Here is a 24,806-nt window from a genome sequence, read left to right as displayed (position 1 = left end):
TCTCAACAAGTTAAAGGAAAGATTTGATTGAAAGACAGTGGCCTATTTTACAAGATTCCTTCTGTGAAGAGATTAGGGACATTCAGGCCAGATGTACTCCCTTCCTTTCCGGCCCATAAGAGAAACTGGATAATGATGTATAAGGGATAGGGGTCAGTCAGGTCACAGTGCTTGAGGTTGGCAAATCTTTTAAATGGGTGGGCACAGAACTTCAAATTGTCCAGGATTTATTAGAAAAATGGATAACCATGTAGCAAATTAACTGCTAACATCAAATAAAGAATGTCTTTGTGTTAATTTGTCATTTGTTTAGGTTGGCTTTTTTTTTTTTTTTTTTTCTGGCTTCGGCTCTGTTCAAAGATGACCTAAAGTCATTAAAGAATTTTTATATAACTTTGTTACCAGCACTAAACGAGATTACTAATACCACTAACAACAATAACGGTAGAATGCAGCCTCATATATTTTTTGGTGGTGGTGGCGGTGATGGTGAGCACTGCTTGGAATTGGAAACCCATCAGGCTATCCAATTAGTCTCCATTTCGAAGATGAGGCAAGAGCTTGAGGGAGGATAGGCATTTTACCTAACTTCCCATAGGCATTACAAGGTAGAGCCAGACTCACGGCCCGTCACTGACCATAGGGAAACACCATCTTGTAGGAAGCATGGCCAGTGGCATCTTGGTGGTTATGGCAGAAGCCCCATGGTGCTAAATTCAAAACTGGAGGGAATGTAAATTGATACAGCCACTATGGAAAACAGTATGGAGGTTCCTTAAAAAACTACAAATAGAACGACCATATGACCCAGCAATCCCACTACTGGGCACATACCCTGAGAACACCATAATTCAAAAAGAGTCATGTACCAAAATGTTCATTGCAGCTCTATTTACAATAGCCAGGACATGGAAGCAACCTAAGTGTCCATCAACAGATGAATGGATAAAGCAGATGTGGCACATCTATACAATGGAATATTACTCAGCCATAGAAGGAAACAAAATTGAGTTATTTGTAGTGAGGTGGATGGACCTAGAGTCTGTCATACAGAGTGAAGTAAGTCAGAAAGAGAAAAACAAATACGGTATGTTAACACATATATATGGAATCTAAGAAAAAAAAAAAAAAAGGTCATGAAGAACCTAGGGGTAAGACGGGAATGGAGACGCAGACCTTCTAGAGAATGGACTTGAGGATGTGGGGAGGGGGAAGGGTAGGCAAAGTGAGAGAGTGCCATGGACATATATACACTACCAAACGTAGAATAGATAGCTGGTGGGAAGCAGCCGCACAGCACAGGGAGATCAGCTCGGTCCTCTGTGACCACCTAGAGGGGTGGGATAGGGAGGGTGGGAGGGAGGGAGACGCAAGAGGGAAGAGATATGGGAACATGCGTATATGTATAACTGATTTACTTTGTTATACAGCAGAAACTAACACATCACTCTAAAGCAATTATACTCCAATAAAGATGTTAAAAAAAAAAACAAACCTGGATTAGCTAATACCCTTGAGATTTTTCAGCTTCAGAGCTGTGTGTCTGCAGTCCCACAGCTCAGAGTCCCCAGATATACCCCTGATGCCTGTAGAAAGTTAAACTGAAAGCAAGCATGGATGGACAATGTAGAATAAACCGGATAATGGAATACCTTGCAATCACTCTCTCCCGGCTCTGAAGTTGCACTCACAGGCTGAAACAAGAGAATGACCTCGTGCTTTCTGGAAAGGAAACACAAGAGGAAACAATTTCACAACTCTGAACTGGATTAAAACTGCAGTAACTGAGGGTAAAATGATGATCTTTTCATTTACTTATAAAAGTTCTGAGCAATAAAGAAACTGAGAAATAATGATTTAATTAACGTTTAGTACGATAAAAAATAATGTTGAAAAACAAAAGTTAAAACTTGCTCTTGGGCTTCCCTGGTGGCGCAGTGGTTGAGAATCCGCCTGCCGATGCAGGGGACACGGGTTCGTGCCCCGGTCCGGGAGGATCCCACATGCCGCGGAGCGGCTGGGCCCGTGAGCCATGGCCGCTGGGCCTGCGCGTCCGGAGCCTGTGCTCCGCAACGGGAGAGGCCACAGCAGTGAGAGGCCCGCGTACCGCAAAAAAAAAAAAAAAAAAAAAACTTGCTCTTCCAATATCCACAGGCCTGTATATTATTGCAAATTTTTTATCGGTAGGAAAGTAAAAATGATGGCATTAATCACATGTGCTCTCAGTGATTAATAATTATGCCCATGCCTTGTTTTTCACTCATTGCTTCATTCTACCGCTTCTCACAGACACTGACGGTGACTACGGGTGAGCACCACACACCACAAACATGGACTCTTCCAGTATGCGAGGTACTTACAGATCAAAACAAAAACAAAAACAGTTGCATGCCTTAAGAAGATGACAGCCTTATCAGAACAAAGATGGCTGGAACAAAATTGCACAGAATTGTTTGATAATTGTTATAATAGATTTTGCCATATTACTTTATGTCTTCATCTTGAAACATGCTATATTTTTGTTAGCATGGTTTCCTATGGTTAAGATAAAACTATATCACTTACAAAGATCACTTCCTCCAAGAGGATGTGTGATTCAAGTTTGAGGAATGTAACCTCAGATCGAATATTCTGTTTTTGTAGACTGCAGAATCTAAGAAGTCCTCTTAAAGTATCCTAAGTGGAAGTAAAAAGCATTGGGAGTGAAAGAATGACCCAACAACTAGACTGAATATTCTCAGAAAAAATATCCACCGAGGTAAACCAATGCACATTTTTTTCTTTTTGGTAAGAGTTTAAAAGAGAAAAGAAAGAGCTATTTCTTAGAAAGAAATGAAATGCAAAGCAATCCTAGAAAGACCAAAGGGAACTAGTAAGTTGACAACAAGCAAGGTAGTGGTCCCTCTATGACCTGCCATGTCAGACTCTCCAGAGGCCAGTAAGACAAGAGCTCCCTAGCCCCCAACCCACCTCATGGGGCCCCTGACCACGTGGTCTTCTTAGTGCCTCCCGGCTGGGAGCTGCAAGAGAAACGTGCAGTAGAAGGTGAGGGAGAGCTACACATCAGGTTAGGAGGAAAAGGGTAAAGATCACCTTTGCCAAGAGTCCTCTTTCAACGAAGAAAGGCAATGGAAATTCTCTCATCTTTGCCCTTTTGTGGGAATCCCCCGTTCTGAACTACTAAGCATCACAGCTCAGGAGCACTGGGAGTTCTGGAAGGTTTCCACACCAGCCTGAAAACCCGTTGTTTATGAGACCCGGACGATGCATTTCAAGCTCTAAACGACTGCAACTGAAACAAGTGTTTGGGAAAACTACCTGTTCCAAAGTGGAGAAATAACTATTTTGAGATAAATACTTGCTGATAAGCCTCTGTGCTATACAAAAGCAAGATGAAGAGGCCCAGTTCAGGAAACCAAGTTACCAATACATATGATACAGAGAGACACAAGTAATAATAAAAGTATGTACAGGCTGTGAATGGTGTACAGAAAAGCGCATGAGGGCCCGTACGTACAGCTCTCCACAGCTCTTGGGATAAAACTCAAGCCACTTGGCGTGGTTTGACGAGCTCTCACCCTGGTGTCTGCCAGCCTGCCAGAGTCATGTCTCATCATCCTCCCCTCCCATCCGGAGTTGGACTTCTCCATGCCTCTGCCACATTGTTTGTTTTGTTTTTTAAGAGGCTAAACAACTAACACAGAAATGAGCATCTAATAAAGCACTTGTTTGTAAGTTGGAAACCATCCATGGTGTGCTTCTAACATAGGTGGGTCCACAAACTTCTCCCAACCTGGGTCCTCAGCCTGTCACATCCTTCTCAATCTTCTTTTATTTAGAGTCCAGTGAAGAAACAAACTGTAAACACCAGTGTAAAGTACAGATCGCTGACATCTGGGGCTGTATAGTTCTTTGTTTTGAGGAGTTAGCCTTCCTCCACTCTGTGACTGTGATAAACAAAAATGTCTCCAGACTTTGACAAATGTCCCATGAAGGGCCAAATCATTCCCCAGTTGAGAATCACTGGTCTTAAATAAATGATGACTTATTAAAACATAATAATTATTTATATCCTAACTTCCACATTATACAGAAACAACAGTTTGGATGGGGACCATCAGAAACAGCACAGATAGGGGAGAAGAGAGGGAGGAAAGCACATGTATTAAGCACCTGCTGTATTCTTGGCTTTGTGTGGGGTTAGTCATCATTTTTTTAAAAAAAATTTTATTTATTTATTTTTGGCTGCGTTGGGTCTTTCTTGCTGCGCATGGGCTTTCTGTAGTTGCGATGAGCGGGGGGCTACTCTTTGTTGCGGTGCGCAGGCTTCTCATTTCAGTGGCTTCTTGTTGCGGAGCATGGGCTCTAGGTGCCCGGGCTTCAAGTAGTTGTGGCTCACGGGCTCTAGAGCGCAGGCTCAGTAGTTGTGGCGCACGGGCTTAGTTGCTCCGCGGCATGTGGGAATATTCCCGGACCACGGATCGAACCCATGTCCCCTGCATTGGCAGGCGGATTCTTAACCACGGCGCCACCAGGGAAGCCCTAGTCATCTTATTTAATACTCACAGAACACCCTGTGCTCTCTCTTCCTAAATCAGAGCTTGCTTAAAACCCTGTGAGGCAATGATTTATGCTGACGATGTTGTTAAAAGCAAAACTTTTCAGAATAAAATAAAAATATTTCTAGAACTTTACATAGACATTGAGATGCTTTCCTTTCACTTTCAGTGGACCGACCGCCTAACTTCCCAACCTCGGGAAGGAGCAACACCATTCATTCTTAAGCTGGTACCTCCATTTGTGAGTTCATAGGCTATTTCTTCTACCAACCGAAAGCCATGTGGTTGTCCGTAAGTGTAGACCCAAATGGAGTCACAGGTGTGGTCAAAATAGCACCTTTCCTAAACTCCCAGGGAAGTAGGCGTTTGGCCTGAGGAATTGTTGTCAAGTGCTAACAGGTTACAGATCTTTGTCCATGCCCCACATGAAGATAACAAGCACCTGGAGAAGCCCAGAGCAGGTGGGTGGGTTAAATCCTGACTTACCTACTGACCTCCCTGAGAGCAATTAAAGAGAGAAGAAAGGGACAGGAATTCCTGCACAGAATTTGGTGTTAGTCATTTTCCCTCCTGATCCAAGGGCCTGACAGGCTCAATGATTTCTGTTACATTCAGCACAGCCAGGTCCAAAAGGATCCCAAAACAGGTAGCTATGTCAATTCCAATGGACCAGCGTGGCTTTATGAATACATATGTTGGTATGTAGTTTTTACTAACTGGCTTTTTCTGATTCTGTTCTAATTTAATCACATCTTCCACTCCAGTATCTGTTCAAATAGTTTATTTAAGGGGAGTCTTCATGTGCTGGCCACTGTTCTGGGTGGTGTTTCAATACTGACAGAGACACACACAATTCCGAGTCCTCTGGTGCTTTCTGGTGCAGGTGGGAGACAAACCAGCCATCCGGCAAAACAGTTATAATAATCTGTATATAATCTGAAGAAATCTGTAATAATCTGAAGAAAACAACTGAAGCCAGTTTGGGGCTGGGTACTGCCCTGGAGTAGGCACTACTTTAATCAGGGAGTTGGGAAAGACCTCAGGGGGTAAAATACAGTTGAGCAGAGCCCTGAAGGTGGTGGGGCTGGGTGGGGAGGTGGGAGGGGCCTGGAGGGGAGGTGGGAGGGGCCTGGAGGGGAGATGGGAGGGGCAGGTGAGGTTTCGGGGGGTACCGTAAGCCACCAAATGTGGGCATTGGCACCCCTTGGAGACCGGTGGGAAGGCAAGTCAGAGAGGGGCTGGTCACCCCAGGCCCCCATGTGACCATCTGGGCTCCCTCGAACCTTGATCTTAAGCCGCAGCTGACCGGGGCCCCTCCCCTGGCCTCTCCACGGGGGGCTGCCCACCCAGGGGGCGCCAGAGGAAGAGGGAGGGGCTGGACAGGCGCCTGTCAGCCGTCGTGAGGGCCCAGTGCTCCCGTGGCCGCTGCAGGGAAGGCCCGGGCCGTGGGCCCACACACAGGCAATGTAAACGCAGTAGAAGAAACAGGAGAAAGTTCTTTTCTAAGTCATGATCTAAAGAAGAAACGTGGAAGCAAAGTTATTCGCGGAGATTCAGGGTGGGGAAGGAGGTAGTGGAGGTTTGATAGAGAGCAGGGAGGAGGAAGAAGTCCTTCAGGAGAGGGAAAGAGTAAATGGACAAGGAAGGAGCAGCCTGAGGGGCCCACAGAGATGAAAGTGAGGGGTAAAATCCAGTGGAGCAGAGCCCTGAAGGTGGTGGGGCTGGGTGGGGAGGTGGGAGGGGCCTGGAGGGGAGGTGGGAGGGGCCTGGAGGGGAGATGGGAGGGGCAGGTGAGGTTTCGGGGGGTACCGTAAGCCACCAAATGTGGGCATTGGCACCCCTTGGAGACCGGTGGGAAGGCAAGTCAGAGAGGGGCTGGTCACCCCAGGCCCCCATGTGACCATCTGGGCTCCCTCGAACCTTGATCTTAAGCCGCAGCTGACCGGGGCCCCTCCCCTGGCCTCTCCACGGGGGGCTGCCCACCCAGGGGGCGCCAGAGGAAGAGGGAGGGGCTGGACAGGCGCCTGTCAGCCGTCGTGAGGGCCCAGTGCTCCCGTGGCCGCTGCAGGGAAGGCCCGGGCCGTGGGCCCACACACAGGCAATGTAAACGCAGTAGAAGAAACAGGAGAAAGTTCTTTTCTAAGTCATGATCTAAAGAAGAAACGTGGAAGCAAAGTTATTCGCGGAGATTCAGGGTGGGGAAGGAGGTAGTGGAGGTTTGATAGAGAGCAGGGAGGAGGAAGAAGTCCTTCAGGAGAGGGAAAGAGTAAATGGACAAGGAAGGAGCAGCCTGAGGGGCCCACAGAGATGAAAGTGAGACCTACTAGCTCAGCGGTGTGTATGATCCTTCAGCCACAGCACAGCACAGTTGAAGACATGGCGGGGGGGTGGGGTAGAGCAATGAGTTATGCCCGTGAGCATAACAAGGAAAGAGAGAAAGTAGCAAAGAACCTGAAGGTGTGTGCAAAGGAGTGTTACAAAGAGAGATCATGGGATCTAAGCTGAGTAACTGGGAAAGCAGAAGCGGAGAGAGTGACAAGATGGCGGAAATTAGCAGGATCAATGGATTGAAGGTGCTGGTGAAGTGCAAGAATGGCTGGAGTTGGGACTTCCCTGGTGGCGCAGTGGTTAAGAATCTGCCTGCCGATGCAGGGGACATGGGTTCGAGCCCTGGTCCGGGAAGATCCCACATGCCGCGGAGCAGCTAAGCCCGGGCGCCACAGCTGCTGAGCCTGCGCTCTAGAGCCCGCGAGCCACAACTACTGAGCCCATGTGCCACAACTACTGAAGCCCACCCGACACAACTACTGAAACCGGCGCGCCTAGATCCCCTGCTCCGCAACAAGAGGAGCCACCGCAATGAGGAGACTGCGCACCGCAGCCAAGAGTAGACCCCACTCGCCGCAGCTGGAGAAAGGCTGCGCACAGCAACGGAGACCCAGTGCAGCCAAAAATAAATAAATAAATAAATACATAAAATTAAAAAAAGAAAAAAGGATGGCTGGAGTTAAGGTACAGGGGAGGGTGGAATAGCAAGAGGTGGTGACCAAAGAATGGGGTACTTGGAGAGGGAGTGGGTTAAACCCTTTGCTACTCGAAGTGTCGTCCCCGGACCAGCAGTATCAGCAACACCTGGGGACTTGAGTGAAACACAGATTCTCAGACCTATTGAATCAGAGTCTATATTGTAACAGGTGACCCATGTGCACACTAAATTTGGGGAAGAACTGGCTTCCGTTTGAGCCACACTGGGTCAACCTCCACATGCCCAGAAGCCACAGGCACTCTATAAAAGTGTTATTGAACAGGTTTCTGAGGTTAGGGACTTCCCTGGGGCTCTGCTTCCTGTCCTCCACTTTAAACGGCTCATTTTGGCTTCTTGGGTTTCCATTCAGCTGCCTCCTGCTCTCGTTCAGTCCTGCCTTGCAGCCTTACAATATATAGTTGGCAGTCTTCGGGTTCCATTTCCCGATGGGGCCCCTTCGAGCACCTCCCCCACATTCCCACCCTGCCTGTAGCGAATGGCCTCCCCCTCACTTCCTGAGACCAAGTTCCAGATACCCTGCCCCCTCTGCTCTCATTTGCCTTTGAGGGGGCAACCAGATTACTCAGTGCCCTCGATCTGACCTGCATAGTTCCCTGTGCTCAGAGAGATCTATTACTAGGCACTAATGCAAAATATATAGTATTGCCATTGTAGCTTTTTAAAGGTTTAGCTTCCTGCTCTAGTAATTACTCAGGGTTTTATGTCTTCTTTAATATGAGAAGACTGCCTTCCCTCTTTACAGTTAATTTTACAAAACAAGGGAAACAGCAGCTGTATATGACATTACAGAATGAAAGATGAAGTTGAGCCTAATTAATGCAGGCTTTGTTTTAATAACAGCTTTATTCCTAATAAACAGTGTGACATTTTCATTAACCTAGATACAAACTCCCACACAAATACTCACTCATGAAATAATATGAAAATACTGAATTTAGAATCTTTTGCTCTTCTCTTTCAAGACCCAAATGATTTTAGATGCTGTCACTTGTAATAGTTTTATTATGACTACTAAAAATTACGAGTTAAAAGTCTTACTATTTGCAGGCCCCATGATGCACATTCCATACATCCTCATCTCAAGGGATGCTTGGGGGACTTCTATGGGATCTGTACTATTGTTATGCTCGTTCTACAGGTGGGGAAACGGAGGCTTGGAAAGGTTGAGGGACACAGCCAGTGAGTGGCGGAGCCAAGTTTCAAACTCAAGGGTACCTGATTCCAAAGCAACGCCTCACTCACATCATTTTGGATAACGCGTAGAGTAGCTGTCGCCTAAGAGTGTGGCCAGATATAGTTTCTTTGCACCTCTGCCTCCCTAAACATATACATCGTCACTACTATTATATTAGTCGAATCAAGAAACTATAAACCAAGGGTCTCTAATCCCATTATTGCTAAATATTTGACACAGACATCCTTGGTTAGATGTGATCATTTTCCAGCTGTGTGATAATTCTTTCCGCTGTTTCTCGGCTAGAAGAAATCAATGAACAGAGTCAATCTGGCATCACTCTGCTAAACGGTGATGTTATAACAAACCTGCTTATCACCGTGGGGAGCTGAATGCGATCTCCAATGGGTGGGTGGCCCGCCAGGAACAGAATTTGTTCTGCTGTCAGGGGAAAATGCTGGCAATGGCCACTTGTCGGATCGCTTCCTCTGCCAAGGCAGCTGAGACCTCGGGTGAGTTTAGCAAGTGTACAGAAGAAATGGAATGGAGTCCAAACCTTCTTATGTGAGTTAATTACCATGAGACTTTGGACACACCATCTTCCTTCCCTGTATCACTTAACCTTATCCACGATTCAGGGATAACAATGTCTGGCCCTGCCTCCTCTGCTTCCCAAAGGATGGTGTTAAGATGATGTGACGGGCTCAAGACCCTTGGGTAGAAAGAGCTGAGGTTAATGAACCTGTGTCCACACACTCGGTGCTGAGCAACACAAAATCAGGCCAAGACACATGCACATGGTAATCAGGGTTAGGCATGTGGGGTTCATAAAATATTTCTTTTGACGTTAGTGAAGCTAAAATAAAACAACAACAATAACAACAAAAGAAGCCTCAGAAATGGACCCTCCCCTTCTCCAGTCCCCATCTGTAAAACAGAAACAGAAACTCCTTGTCTTTAAATAAAAATTACAGGGCAACGTTTTTAGTTTCCCAGATTTTAACAAGGAACAACAGCTTTAAGAAAATAAATATCCTAAGGCCCATGCTACCTAACCTTTTTATTTTAATATGTTTTATATATGGATGAATATTTATCACTCCAGATTTATTACTGCCTCAATATTTATTACTGTCTCTATGCATATTTCTCCAGCTGTCTTAGGTTGTCAAGTCTGATAAGGCAGGGGCCAAATCGAGTTGGTTCTTTTTGTAAAGCATATGAAATTGTCATGCATAACTAGGCACTTAAAGGGTTTTTGATGAAGCTGATTCTGAAGAATGAGAACAGTTAATACCACAGTAGGCATGTTTCCTGAAACCTTCCGGTCTTTCTGAAATGTCAGAAGATCACACGCTCACAGACGTGCAGAGCTCATGGAAGCCTGGCTGAGAGATCATGCAGAGCGAGCTGAACACCATGTGGTCTGTGGCCAAGCAGCAGCTACAGCAGGAGCAGCGCCCGGAAGCTCGTCCGAAAGGCAAACCTCGGGCCCCACCCCAGACCTAGTAAATCAGAAGGTGAAACTCCACAGGATGCCTCGGCAATCTGCATGCACATTCACGTCTGAGAAGCAGAGGCTAGAGAACCATCTGGTTCAACGGCTTCCTTTTACAGACGAGGAAAGGCTGAGGGATGTTTCCGCAGTTACAGAGCAAGGGCTCGTACCTTCCGACCCCTCTTGCTCCTTCAGGACTCTTCCTCTTTACGTTACTTTTCTGTGGCTCTACAGCTTGCCGAGAACATTACTTGTTTTTGTTTGCCACCGAGTCCTTTAATGTTTCAACATTTTGAATACACTCAGAGATGCTGGAAACAGAAATCAAGAAAACCATCTTACAGTCGTGGGCTTACTCGCTACACGCTGCCCACATCATGATGGTGTGTGGAACTGGCGACCACGCTTCTTGGTCGAGATCTGGATCCCACATTTGTGGTACCTTTCAGGTCCAGTGATGCAGCCCAGGCCGCCGTTCACCTTCGACCTCTGGTCCCTACTTCATTAATGGCTCCTAAGTCCTGGCTGACACATGGCTCTGCCTTGGAGTTCTGGAGTCCAACCAAATGAAGATTATTCAAACCCTCAAGGATATGCATTCCAGGAAAAGCAAAACAAAGCCAGAACCATTTGAAAACTTGTTAAAACTGTGAGTTGCTCTTGATCTGCTGGTCTGTCACTGCATCTTTTAAACCGGTTCCCTCCACAACTTCTCTATCCAGCTGTATTTCATCCTTCCTATATCAGATTAGGAGCCATTCATTTCTATGTAGGAGAATTTTACTATGAGTTTTCCCTCTGGAATCCAGCCACAAAAAGTAGTTAGTGAAGAATATTCAATAATATTTACATCCCATCCCTTCTGGGCCACTAATATTTTCCAAAAGGCTAAAAAAGGACTGACATGCACTTTCATCAGGTCTGTATGTGGCAAGAATCTGTCCTGACTCACATTTGAATACCAACTGGCCCCCTGCCAACATATGGTGACTTTTCTGGAAAAAAATATTAATTTCTCCAGGTATTGAAAAGATTGTCTGTACTTTTTTCCACGAATCTAAGTTCTTTTCTACACATTTAGAAATCAGAAAAGAATACGTTGGATATAAAAGAAAAGAACTTCACTGAAGAAGGCATGTTATAAAAACACGAAAGATTAACTGAATCAGAATTCAAAGTTTGGAGTTAAGGTGTGGAGAGAACGTGAACGTTTTGCTGAAAGCAAAACATTTAGATTAGTTGGAGACCAGGACGGACTGACTTTGTCATGGGTAGCCCTTCCTAAATAAACCTTGAGAGTGGGTGCCAATCAAAAAGAGCCAGAAGGACACAGGCCTATCTTGGAAGCATCCTCCTCTCTCTCAAGGCAACATTCTTCATAAGGGAACATCATTCTGTCATTTGGCGTACAAAGTACCCCAGAAAATACCAGTGAAGATGAAGGAAAAAAAGTACAAAGAGAAGATACTGCTGATGCTTACGTCCCAGGAAGTCTATCCTGAACTGGATGAGGTAACAGGTTTGAGGAAACCTTCACCGCATCTTTGGGGAGGTGTTAAGACAGTATATTAAGCACTTAGAACAGGGCCTAGCATATATTAAGTGGAATATAAAATCAATCAGCATTGGACTCCCATTCCCAAATTCTCCCCAAAACAGCAACTGAGTGAAACTGTGTAACTGCCGCCCTTTAGATGAGGCATGTGCTCCCTGTTTGCCACAGTCCTTACCACTCCCTGTTGTCTCCCAGGTACTGCATCCAAGCACCAGCTGCTTTGGATCATTGCCTGGCACTGTTGTTCTTAAAGTAGATTAAGAGGAAAGGGATGTAGTTTTACCCATCTCTTTACCAAATCGCTGACCTCCTGAGAGGGCTTTGAGATCCTCTGGCGCACTCATTTCTGGTATCCACCTGGGTTTCTTGCCCTGGCTAATGCTATTACCTGGATAAAGCTGCTACCTCTGCTGGGAACATGCTCCCCCCCCAACCCCTGCCTTCCCATCTGCCCAATTAGAATTCACTTTTTAAGGCTTATGCAGTCTTTCTGACCTAGTCAGTTGGAATCTTCTACTTAATTGTTGTGTACTAAAATTTAGAACTGGTTCTCTGGACTCCAGAACATTTCAGGCCAATGGTTGAATCTTCTGATCTTCTCCCTAACAGTTTTAAGGCCTGCTACTGCTCACAACATCCAGCTACAGCTTCTCCAACTCCTTTCTATTGGAGCCCTAGTTATTTCCATGCTACACACACATGCACACCTCAGCACAGAACTACAGTGTGAGTGTGCGTGTCGGGGGGTGGGTAACTCTGGGAGGAGGAAGGGGGGGCTAAAAAGGACAGAGGAGGCATCCCTATGCCTTCTGCATTTGGAGCTCCCATCTCCGCAGGACCTGGAAAGAAACGAAGTAGTAAGGGAGCCCAGAAGAGATGAAGGGAACAAAGTTGCTTCATTTTCTTCTGGGACTTCTGGAACTCCCCTCCCTGGCTTCTGCTCTGCAACCCAGTGGGGAAGTCAGGTCTATATGACAAGGTGGGATCAAGAGTGAAGGGGAGGAAGAAGCAAGAGGCAGGAGAAAGAAACATCCCCACTTTTACTCCTTGTGACTTCCTAACCTGCTCTCCGTAATCCCCCACTTCAGAGAGAAAGGCTGCAGCTGCTGAAAGAATAGGAAAGAGAGAAGATATTGGAGAATAAAGGGCAGTTGAAGCTCACATCACCCTTCCCCACCATCTCAAAAGCCTTTTCAACCTCCTTCACTCCTATGCCCGCTTCTTAGTCCCAAATGTCTCCATGGCAACATGAATGCCTCCTCCCACAATTCACTCCGCTCCTTCCCCTCCATCCCTAAGTCCACTCAAAGGAGCCATACTGGGGGCTAGAAGAGAAGCTCCTTGAAGACAGGACTCCCCCCTTGTTCAACTGGTGATAACCATGTCTACTACTGTCTGGCCCACAGGAATCAAGCCCAGTGAATGGAATTGGATTAATGAAAACCCCTGAACTCAGTAACAGTTTTCCTTATAGGATCATTGTTTTAAAAGTACTCAGCAAACCTCTTGACACAAAGAAGGAGAAAAAATACAGAAGTGTCTGCTATTTCAGAAAACCCCTGAACTCAGTAACAGTTTTCCTTATAGGATCATTGTTATAAAAGTACTCAGCAAACCTCTTGACACAAAGAAGGAGAAAAAATACGGAAGTGTCTGCTATTTCAGTTCTTTCAATGCCAGCGTTTCTGGGTTTGAATTATGCACTCAGTTGCATGTTATTTCTCATGCACTTGTTTCTTGAGATAAGGTGACAAATGTTTAGCCTTTTTAATAAATTCAACTGCAAAAAGATTTAAATCTATTACTTTAAAAGTAATACTTTTAAAGATACTTTAAAAACAAATATCTTGAAAAAAATTGAAGACAATTAATTCCACTGGAACATGAAGGTTTTTCTTCTCTAGTCCTTTGGAAGGTGGAGATAAGAACTAAGGCCTTTTCCAACAGGGCCGAAGATCTCCCTAACATTTTATGTCATGAATGAACATAGTTGGAAATGAGAAGATATCTGGGTTTAGTGCAAAGACTAAGCCTACAAAAACATCTAAGGCTGGAAATAGATTCTCCGAAGAGACGTCTGAAAACACACATTGATAAGTGTCCCAAAAGCATGTGGGGCTTTGACTTGCCATTCTTTATCCTTGCTTATTTTATCTAAGTTACTTCGCAGGCTCCTGACTCATTACATTAAAAGACAGGCTGTTTCAGATGACCTCGTAGGTACAGAATAATCAGAGCAATTGACAAAGACGGGAAAAAAATTGTACAGTGCAGAGATGTTGCTATTTATGAAAGGAAACATTGACTGTTTGGTGCAGGAAAGAGCAGGCCTGTCTTCTGGCCCTGTAGACCTTCCCTCCTATAACAGAAACACTGACAGCGGGCTGACAGCACGTACCAGGTGCTGTTCCATGCACTTTTCATGGGACAACAACCCTACGAGGGAAATACGATTATTATCCCCATTTTACTGATGCAGAAACTGAAGTATAGAGTATAGGTTAATTATTGGCTCAAGGTCATAGAGTTGGTAGGGGGAGGGGCAGGGAGGCAGACACACAACAGTCTGGCTTTTAACCTCTCAAGCTTTATTCGGCACCCTTTCACCCCCTTCTCCATCACCTTCCTTCTCTCCTACAGACGCTCAAGTTTCACCCACAGCGGCATTATAAGTTAAAAGTCGCTGAGGTCCGGATCTGGTGAAACCCTAGCCAGGTCTCAGCCTTCTCAGACCTTTCCCTTCAAATAAACATAACATGGATTGGCGGCGAGATGGGTGAAAAGAGTCCACAGATTAGATCCCAAGCAGCCTTTCCATTCCTGGAATCCCCCCAGCCCATCCCCATCTTCCGTCAGCACTAGTCACACACCCAGCCTGAAAGGTTATCATCTTCATGGAATTTTCCATCATCCCTCAATCCTAACACAATGTGTACAAACAAGGCAGACTCTTGTCATCTACAGTTTGGTCAGTAAAAAAAAAAAAAAAAAAAAAAAAACCAAACACAACACAAACCAACTTCTAATCGTAATAGAGCATGCAATACCATTATCCTCAGACAATACTGAATTACTTAGGAGTTCGATATGGAATATTAACAGTTCCTTCTGAATGTCTGTTCTGTAATGAAAATGTGTTAAGTACTACAAAGTATGCCAATAGGAATAACATTACTCCTTCCCTCGTGGTTAAATTCCCCTTCTTTACTTCCATTTCCTACTAGGTCAACTATTTCAGATTGAGTATCTGAGGATCAGTGGAGATACTCAGAATTTGGCTCCTTCGGAGAGAGACGGGGCCTTTGAGTTGTAAAACTGAAAACACCTTGAATACTTTGTTAGCAAGCCAGATGCAGAAGAAATATTATCGCTTATTCTGCATATTACGTCATGAAATTAAATCAATTTACGAGCACCTCACTGAAACTCTGAGAGAACTACCAGAAAGTCTTTATCAAGGAATGTTAAAGTAACTGTTAGCAATGAAGAAACTGCACAAGACTCATTATTACTAATTTAAGAAATGCCAAAGAAGACGTTCTATTTCGTGTATGCCTATTTCATTTCAGTGAACAGTTTTCCTAGATGGACTAATGATTTCAGCTCCTCCAATTCTATGGGAGTCTTAAGTTCGACAACTGTAAACTCTCTAATGATGGCGGTTTTTAGAAATATAACATTAAATAATTCATAATTAGGGAAGATACATCTATACAAATTGCTAAGATAAAAGTTAGAACATTAAAGCCATGAGAAAGAATTGTGACTTGTACGTAAAAAAAATAAAATAAAATGAAGCAATAGATTCTTACTGGAGAGATGGAAAGGTTGCATAAACTTCGAAGAATTAGGCCCCTGTGGGCAGGTGAGGAAGGGAAGGAGAATATGGTGTCAGCAGCAGTAACAGCTTTGGCTCTGTCGCGAAGGGCGAGTCATAAATGCAAGTGCTGACCAGGGTCGGGCAGGTACCATATACGAGTGTAGTGTGCCAGAGGAACTCAAAGCCTTCTTAAAAGGTCTACGATGCAGTGGAAAGGTGGGCAAAAATGTTACTATTCTTTATTCTAAGGAAAACAACAGTGTCATGCGATGATAGAAAGGCAGCAGATGGTTGGCTGCCTTATCTGGCAGACAATAAAGAGTGGTGAGGACTGTGGCAAACATGCCTCATCTAAATGGACAACCACTAAGCCTACATATCTAACTCCTCTGGGGCAACTTGGGAATGTGAAATCCAGTGCTGGCAGACTTTTTTCTGTTTTTTTTTTTTTTTTTTTAAAGAGAAGCTAGAAACCTGGATTTTCACATGGTATCTCAGTGTTTAAACATATGCTACTAATGTAAATTAAAAAATACTACTCTACCTCCCAACATTAAGTGGGCCAACAAATTAGGCTTGAGGATCAGGTCGGAGGGCCACTTGATATATGGCTTCTGCTGAGGTGGGAGTAAGATGGAATTTGGGTGGCAAAGGCCTGGAATTTCAGTCTCAGATGTACTACTTTGTGGCCTTGGAAAAGTGCTTCAACTTCCTGAGGTCAGCACTTTGTGCCAGAAAGATGCTTGGAGACTAAATCAGCAGCCTATGTGAACAGGCAGAAGAGTTTAGTCATTAAGAAAGAATGCGGGCTTTGGAACCAGTTCAGATGCAGTAATTTGCCCTCACTACTCATCAGGGCAAATTATTTCACCTCTCTGTGTCATAGTGTCCTCTTCTTTAAAATGCCACTGACCTCACGGGGTGTTGAAGATTTAACAAGTATTAACTGTTTTTTGACACATGTGATCAATATAACAGGATCCCTTGCCTTCCTTCCTAACCCCCACTAAAGAATAACCTAAGAGGCAATTTCATCCTAACATCTTTCTGAATCTGGACATGGAAAGTTCCGTACAGTATGACACTGAATCAAGTTTTCAAATTGAAATGATCTACAAGAAATGTTAAAAGTTCTTCACTTTATTTTTTAATTAAACTTTAATTTTTAGATAATTGTAGATTCATATGCAGTTGCTTATAATACAGGGAGATCCCAAGTATCCACTGCTCAGTTCCCTGCAATGGTAATTTCTGGAAACACTATAGTACAATATTACAACCAGGATATTGACAACTATACAGTGAAGATACAAAACGTTTTCATCACCATGCAGGTTTACACATAGTGCCCTTCTAGAGCCACACCCATTTCCCTTCTGCCCCTACCACACCCTTAACCGCTGTCAACTACTCATCTGGTCTCTATTTCTATAATTTTCTCATTTTTAAAGAATGTTACATAAATGGTACCATACAGTATGTTACCATTTATGACTGCCCTTATTCAATTAGCATAATTCCCTGGAGATTCATCCAAGTTGTTGCATGTATCAGTAGCTGGTTCCTTTTTATTGCTGAGTAGTATTCCGTGTTATGGATATACCACATTTGTTTAACCATTCACCTGCTGAAAGGCGTCTGAGTTGTTTCCAGTTTTGGCTGTTACAAATAAACCTACTACAAATATCTGTGTAAAGATTTCTGTGAGAACATACTTATTAATATCTCTGGGATAAATGCCCATGTTTAGCTTTTGAAGAAACTGCCAAACTCATTTCCAGAGTGGCTACAACATTTTACATTTCTACAGCAATATGTGAGTGATCCAGTTTTCCCACATCCTCACCAGCATTTGGTGTTGTCACTGTTTTATATTTTAGCCATTCTGATAAGTGTGTAGAGCTATTTCGATTTTCTTTTAATTTGCATTTTCCTAATGGTCAATGACGTTGAACATCTTTTCATGTGTTAATTGCCATCTGTGTACCCTCTTCAGTGAAATGTCTATTTCTTTTGTCCATTTTATGATTGTATTATTTGTTTCTTTTTATTGTTGAGTTTTACTAATCTTCTGTTAGACACATAGTTTGCAAATAATTTTTTTCCCACTCAGTACCTTGCCTTTTCATCCTCTTAGCGGAGTCTTTTGCCAAGGAAAAATTTTAAATTTTGGTTATGTCCAATTTATCAAATTTTCCTTTTATAGATGGTACTTTTGGCGTCAAGTCTAAAAACTTCTTACCTAGATCTTAAAGATTTGTTTCTGTGTTTTTCCCAAGAGTCTGACGTTTTACATTTAAGTCCATGATCCATTTTGAGTTAATTTTTGTAGAAGGTGTGAGACAGGTCACAATTCATTCCTTTTTAACATATGGATGCCCAATTGTTCCAGTGCTATTTACTGAAAAGGCTAACTTTCCTTCACTGCATTGCTTTTAGCATATTCTTCCACTTACCAACGTGTGATCTTGGGCAAGTTACATATTCTATTTTGTTGTCCTTATCTAAATAACAGAAGTTATCTTATACAGTGTTTTGAGAAATAAAAGAGCTACTACATAGAAAGCATAAGTGTAGTACCTGGGACACAGTAAGAGCTCCATAAATGCTTAGCTGTGTTTATAATCCACTCCAAGGACATGTAGTAAGGTACTCACTGAATATTTGCGGAACGCTGTTGACTGATTGATAAAGCAGAGAAGGAGTTCCAGAAGTTACCTGGGAGACAGTTTAGAAAGATTGTGGGCTATATCATCATTGTGTTCCTATATACCAGGGAGAATTAGACAGTTGTTTTAGATTGTTTTAAATAATATAAAAATATCATTTACATTAGCAATAGAAACCTACAAAGACTCAAGAAATATCTTACCTTTATGAAGAGAATTATAAAACTTTATTTGAAACACATAAAAGAGCTAAGTAAGTGGAAAGACATACAGTGTTCATAGATTGGGAAACTCAGTATAGGAAAGATGCGGTCCTTCCCCAGATTAACGTGTAAATGTAGAGCAATTTCAATCAATCTTCACAGGTTTTGTTGTTTGTTTTTGTTTGTTTGTTTGTTTTCAATGAGAGTATTGGGACAGGTCTCTCACGTTTCCGCATGTCTTGCAAGTAGAAGCACTATTTTTTCAAGGATGTTTGTGATGTAAATAGCCTTAGAAGACAGAGATAGTGTCTACATTCAGAGCAAAGGGTAGCTTTATTTACTGTCCAATATAAAAATGTTTCCATCTAGGGCAAGGCTCCATAATGTTCCCCAAACTCAGGGTTCTTTAGGTGTGATGCAAACCCACTAGAAGCACAGCACCCACCTGAGCCCCTCTATAGCACCCCTGGGACCTGAGCACCAAGCAGAAGTGACTAAACAGGAAACTTGTGCTGCTTGCTTGCCAGGCTGCAAGTAATACAACCCTTTGTCTCTGACCCAAGAGCCTTGTGTCTTCTTACAGCATCCATGAAATGTGGCAGGCCAATTTGTTAGCTTACAAGTTGGATAAAATCTCAGAGCCTTCACAGTTCTTGACAGGGTTGTGATCAATCTCCACTTGTAAAATACTTTAGCATATTGAATTTCAAGAGGGAACAGTAAAAATTTGGTACAGTGATTTCCAAGAAAGCGAAAAACCAATAGACCAGTCTTTATTGCCAAGAAAGAAAGAGTTTTTACTGATTTAACTTTTTTCCCCTAAGGATGGTAAATGAACTTCTTCATTTTGTCCAAAGTCTTTCATTTGGACATTTTTGATGATAACTTTCCTTTGCCCTTGTTAGAGCTTAGCGTCTCTGGATCTTTATACTGGCATGGTAAGCTAGCTTTTTTTCTGAATGTGTGCATAGGAGTTTGGTTTAAATGTTTGTTTGGCAAGGCGGATTTATTTGGCTTCTTTTTAAAGGCTTAGCACTTTCCAACTATTTTTCCAGGTCTCCTTACCCAGTTGACTCTTATTACACCTAAAGATAACATACTCGTTTTGCTATTGAGCCATAACAAGGATAAACACATTAGGGTTATATGCACTAGAGGAACAAATAGAGAGGATAAAAAAATCCCCAATTAATAATGATTATAGAATGTTAATTTTAGTTCTAAGAGCTCTTCTTTTGGAGAAAAATGGACTTTGGGTGATTAAAGATCATAAATGTAGCGTTGATATCCAGTTGTAATTTTAGTGAGTCACTATTACAACACATGCCCTTGAGTTTAGTACATTTTTTTCATAAACTGATGAATCACTGAGACTGTTTCAAATCCTTTTAGGAAGGAGTTGGCATGTAAATAATACATAATCAAAGACACGCACCCAAATCTGAAGCTCTCTTAAGATAACAGATATTGAAGAGCCATTTTTGAAAAAACATGAAGTAATTAGGCAATGTTAAAATATCTTAAACTTAGAGTAAATGTGTAGTGCTGAAGAACCTTAAGGTTTTTTTGTGTGTGTGTGGGGGGGTTTTTTTGGCCGCTCCACGTGGCTTGTGGGATCTTAATTTCCCGACCAGGGATTGAATCCGGGCCCACAGCAGTGAAAGCCCATATCCTAACCACTGGACCGCCAGGCAATTCCCAAGAACCTTAAGTTTTAAATCAGTGTTTTTTCACTGATCCTTGATGCATCTTGGGATGAGTCCAATGGCATTAAAATGCCTCCCTTCCTATAACTGTCTAAAGTCTTAAAACCCTGGTGGGCAGCACACAGACTCTCCCTTCTGTGTCTTCAGCACCGCCTGCTGCCTGGCACATCCAAGTGACCGCCTGCAGTGCTGGGCTCCAGGCTGAGGGTTCTTTTTCATGCTGCCACATCTCAGCTCTACCAGGATGTCTCACGTGTCCTTTTCACATAAAGGGAAAATAAGTCTCCACACCATCCTGTGTGTTCCTCTCCACTGATAAATTCTCTTCTGTGGAGATAGGTAGTGGAATGTACTGTTTGTTTCCTTAAGCAGATTTTACAGTGGGCTGTTTTGGACTAGCTTATTGAGTACAGAATGGACTCTTGTTATTCTAGCAATGGACTTGGTTGATCACAGAACACAATACACCTTTTCATGATTTTAATGCTTCTGTGAGTTATTTCATTTTTTTGTGCTGCTTGTCACTTCACTGTTAGTTTGCTTTCTAGGATGCTTTCTTGCCAGATTGGCTATGAGTCAAGCTGGTTGACGAATCTTAATTTTTGCTAAATCTCCAGAATGGCTTGTTAATCCTTATTTTACATCTCACTGAGTACCGTACCATGCATTTTCCTTCTGTTCACCCAAGGAAGGGAGAATGGCTATGTGAAGAAATAATGTGGTGAATTAAGAGTCTACCCTGAGGAGTTGCCATTTGCTTCTAATTGGCAAGTGGAACACAAAATCCAAACCCTGATTTTCCCACAACTGTTCCAAGTAAATGCCCAAACGTCCTAACTCAGAGCTCCTCGTAGGTTGTTTTCAAGTGCCTTTATCTATTTGAAGGTTATTCTAATTTGTACATTTCTTGCTACTTACTATATCTTATTTAATTTGGACACTTTTTAAAACAAAATTTAAAGAGTAATCCTTCACATTGATCTGCAAAAAGGAATTTCTGTTGACAACAGACTTCACCTCACTGTGTTTTCGACAGACTTTTATTTACTTTTAGCTGTGCTTTTGCTACTCTGTCCATTTTATCTAAAAATAAAGGGCTGATTAAAGGAAAACAGATGTAATATTGGGATTCTGTCTGCCATCCTGCAGCACGCATCTAGTTCTCTTAAATTCTTTAAAGAGGTGATGTGAGAGAAAAGCTTTCAGACAATATAAGTATAATCACACATAATATCCATGCAGCTAATTCTTACAGACAGCTTAGGAAAGAAAGAAGCCTTCAGATAATGACTGAAGTAGGAAAAAAACTAAAAAACCTCAGTATTATAGGTAACTAATTGCAAAACATTGCCCACAGAGAAAAAGTCCCTTTCTTTGTCTCAAAATATCCTCAAATACAAAGTTAACTAAAATCATTGGGTATTTTTTGAGAACAGTTAAAATATACTCTTTGCCAATTTGTTTTTTTTTAAGGGTTAAATGCCATGGCAAAATTTTAAAGTTTTCCTTAAATTAGTTGATAAGTATTTGAAATTGATTTCCTGTAAACTTTGCAGCTACTTGATGTAGTGTCCTCAGCACAGTAAGTGCAATTTCCTTGCTTGATAAGGTTTCTAATTTTAACCTCAAAATGAAAGGAAGGACTACTTATGCTTCTGGAAAGGTGGAGTAGACCTACTTTTCCCTGTTATCCTGACAAAGTATAACTAAAACCCCTAGACACTCTGTAAAACAAACGTAAGAAGACTGTGAAGGGTGGAGAAAAAGAACCTCAAGACCCAAGGAGTGACATGATGATTAGTTACATGGGTTTTCTTTTTGCCTCATATATTTGGCAAAATACATCAAATTTAGAGTTGGAGAAGCCGGCAATCAGGAAACAACAGGAACAGACAAAACAACAATGACAACAACCAAAGCCTGTCCTCTTTAGCCAAAAGACCAGAAAAGGGACACCCTAGCAACACAGAAAACTTTTCGACACCAGCCGCTGTCCTCCAGCCAAACATCACAGAAAAAAACTGTGGTCCCACCCTGTCAGCAAAGGCTGATTGGGAAGCCTGGACTTCTAGCCTTGCCAGGCTCTAAGGAAGCACCCAGCCCACTCCCACCCTGGGTGGTGTCATAGAAGGCTGAGAAGTAGGGAGCCAAGACTTTGATTTCTGCTGGCTAGTAACAAAACCTGCCACCTCCACCCCTGTGTAAGTGGAAACCACACAGGAGCCTGGATTTGCACACACCCTAACCACTAGGGCGGTGTCAGTGGAGACCACATAGGAAGCAGTAACGCTGTTCCTTCCGGCCAGGCAGGCATGGGGTAGGGACCTAGTGGACAGCCAGAACTCCCCCTCCCCAGCATCCCTATCTGTCCCTCTCTCAGATGTCAGTGGAGGTGCAGTGGGGAACCTAATTCTCCCCTGATGTGGCAATAATGACATAGTCTTTCCCTTCCCTTGCTGGAGTGGTATCAGAGGAAGGCAGCTAAAACAGAAAGTTTAAATAAAATCCAGAGTCTCATAACATAATACCCCAAATGTCCAGCTGTCAATTAAAAAAAATCACATGTCATACCAAGAACCAGGAAGATTTCAAACTGAGTGAAAAAAAGACAATCAATAGCAGCCAATACTGAGATGACAGAGACGGTAGAATTAACTGACAAAGAATTTAAAGCAGCCATCATAAACATGCTTCACTGAACAATTATGAACAGGCTGGATACAAATGAGAAAACAGAAAGTCTCAGCTTTAGGCTGGAAAAATATAACAACCAAAACAAAAATCTCAATGGATGGCCCAAAAAGCAGAATGGAGGGGACAGTGGAAGGAATCAGTGCCCTGGAAGATAGAATAATGCAAATTACCCAAATCTGAACAGAGAGAGAAACAGACTGAAGAAAATATAAAAACAGAGTCTCAGGGACCTGTGAGACTATAACTAAAGATCTAACATTTGTGGCATGGAGTCCCGGGAGAAGAGAGAAGGGCTAAAAAAGTACTTGAAGAAATAAAGGCTGCAAACTTGCCAAATTTGGCAAAAGATATAAGTGTACAGTTATAAGAAGCTAAGTGTGGTAAGCTGAATTATGGTCCCCTAAAGATATCCACATCATAATTCCAAGGACCTGTAAATCTGTCACTTTACATGGTCAAGGGATTTTGCAGAGGTGACTAATATAAGGATTGTGAGATGGAGAAAATCTCCTGGATTATCTCGGTGGGCCCAGTGTATTCATAAGAGTTCTTTTAAGAGGCTGGTAGGGACTTCCCTGGTGATGCAGTGGATAAGAATCCACCTGCCAATGCAGGGGACACGGGTTCGATCCCTGGTCCAGGAAGATCCCACATGCCGTGGAGCAACTAAGCCCGTGCGCCACAACTACTGAGCCTACTTTCTAGAGCCTGGAGCCACAACTACTGAAGCCCACACGCCTAGAGCCCGTGCTCCGCAACAAGAGAAGCCACAGCAAGGAGAAGCCCGCACACCGCAATGAAGAGTAGCCCCCACTCGCCACAACTGGAGAAAGCCCGTGCACAGCAACGAAGACCCAACACAGCCAAATAAATTAAAAAAAAAAAAAAAAAGAGGCAGGTAGGAGGGCCAGGCCAAGAGATATAAGGATGGAAGCAGAAGGAGAAAAGGCAATGTGATGCAGGGTCATAAGAATAGCTTTACAGACAGCCTCTAGAATCTGGAAAAGGCAAGAAAACCAATTCTCCCTTAGCACCGTGAGAGGGAATGCAGTGGGTCTTCTGACTTCCAGATCTGCGAAGTTATAAATTTGAGATATTTTAAACTACTGCCTTAGTGCATTTGAGCTGGTCTAGCAGAGTACCAGGGACTGTATGGCGTATAAACAACAGTCAGTCCAGCCTTAAGATTTATGTATGTGTGAAAATTTCAAGTACTGAATAATAGTGATTTTCCTTTCCAGTGGGAGTTTCCGGGATTGGTTGAAATGGGGCTCTGGACCTCAAGTCAGGAAACTTACACTGAAGTTCTACCCCACACGGCCTAGCTTTTTTTTTTTTTTTTTTTTTTTTGCGGTACGCGGGCCTCTCACTGCTGTGGCCTCTCCCGTTGCGGAGCACAGGCTCCGGACCCGCAGGCTCAGCGGCCATAGCTCACGGGCCCAGCCGCTCCGTGGCATGTGGGATCTTCCCGGACCGGGACACAAACCCCTATCCCCTGCATTGGCAGGCGGACTCTCAACTGCTGCGCCACCAGGGAAGCCCCCGCCTAGCTTTTTGATGAGTGCAGGCAAGTAATGTACCTGCTTAAGTCTTCGTTTTCAACACAATGAAAATGCTGCTTGCTCTATCAATTTCACAGGCTTTGAAGGGAAAGTGAGAAAATAATAGCAAATTGTGTAAAATGTCATAAAATGTAGATGAAGTGCAAATTGTTCTAAAAATGCAGGTATCGATCCTTACTCTCTGACTTAGGCAGTGTCTCTATAACATCCTGTCATCCTGTTTTTATCTTCATTTCAGAATCAATTCAGCAAATGTTTGATCGGTTACTATAGAACAGATCCAAGACTAGACACTGGGGAAATATACATTAGTTATGTTG

At 43.2% G+C, this 24,806-nt stretch overlaps 1 protein-coding gene across 4 annotated transcripts in view; it reads right to left on the bottom strand.

Moving 5' to 3' along the window:
- PAG1 (phosphoprotein membrane anchor with glycosphingolipid microdomains 1) overlaps window positions 1-24,806 on the bottom strand; it is a 147,624-nt gene that overhangs the window by 99,046 nt on the left and 23,772 nt on the right. For 3 of the 4 annotated variants that reach the window (XM_007125344.4, XM_055091153.1, XM_007125347.4), the window contains exon 2: window positions 1,653-1,722. The exons of the other annotated variant lie outside the window; for it this stretch is intronic. The gene's annotated coding sequence lies outside the window, so the exon portion shown is untranslated. The remainder of the gene's footprint in view (window positions 1-1,652; window positions 1,723-24,806) is intronic. 4 annotated transcript variants of the gene reach the window in all.

Source organism: Physeter macrocephalus, chromosome 15, assembly GCF_002837175.3.
Source record: "Physeter macrocephalus isolate SW-GA chromosome 15, ASM283717v5, whole genome shotgun sequence".
NCBI lineage: Eukaryota > Metazoa > Chordata > Mammalia > Artiodactyla > Physeteridae > Physeter > Physeter macrocephalus.
This window is presented reverse-complemented; position numbering and strand designations above follow the sequence as displayed.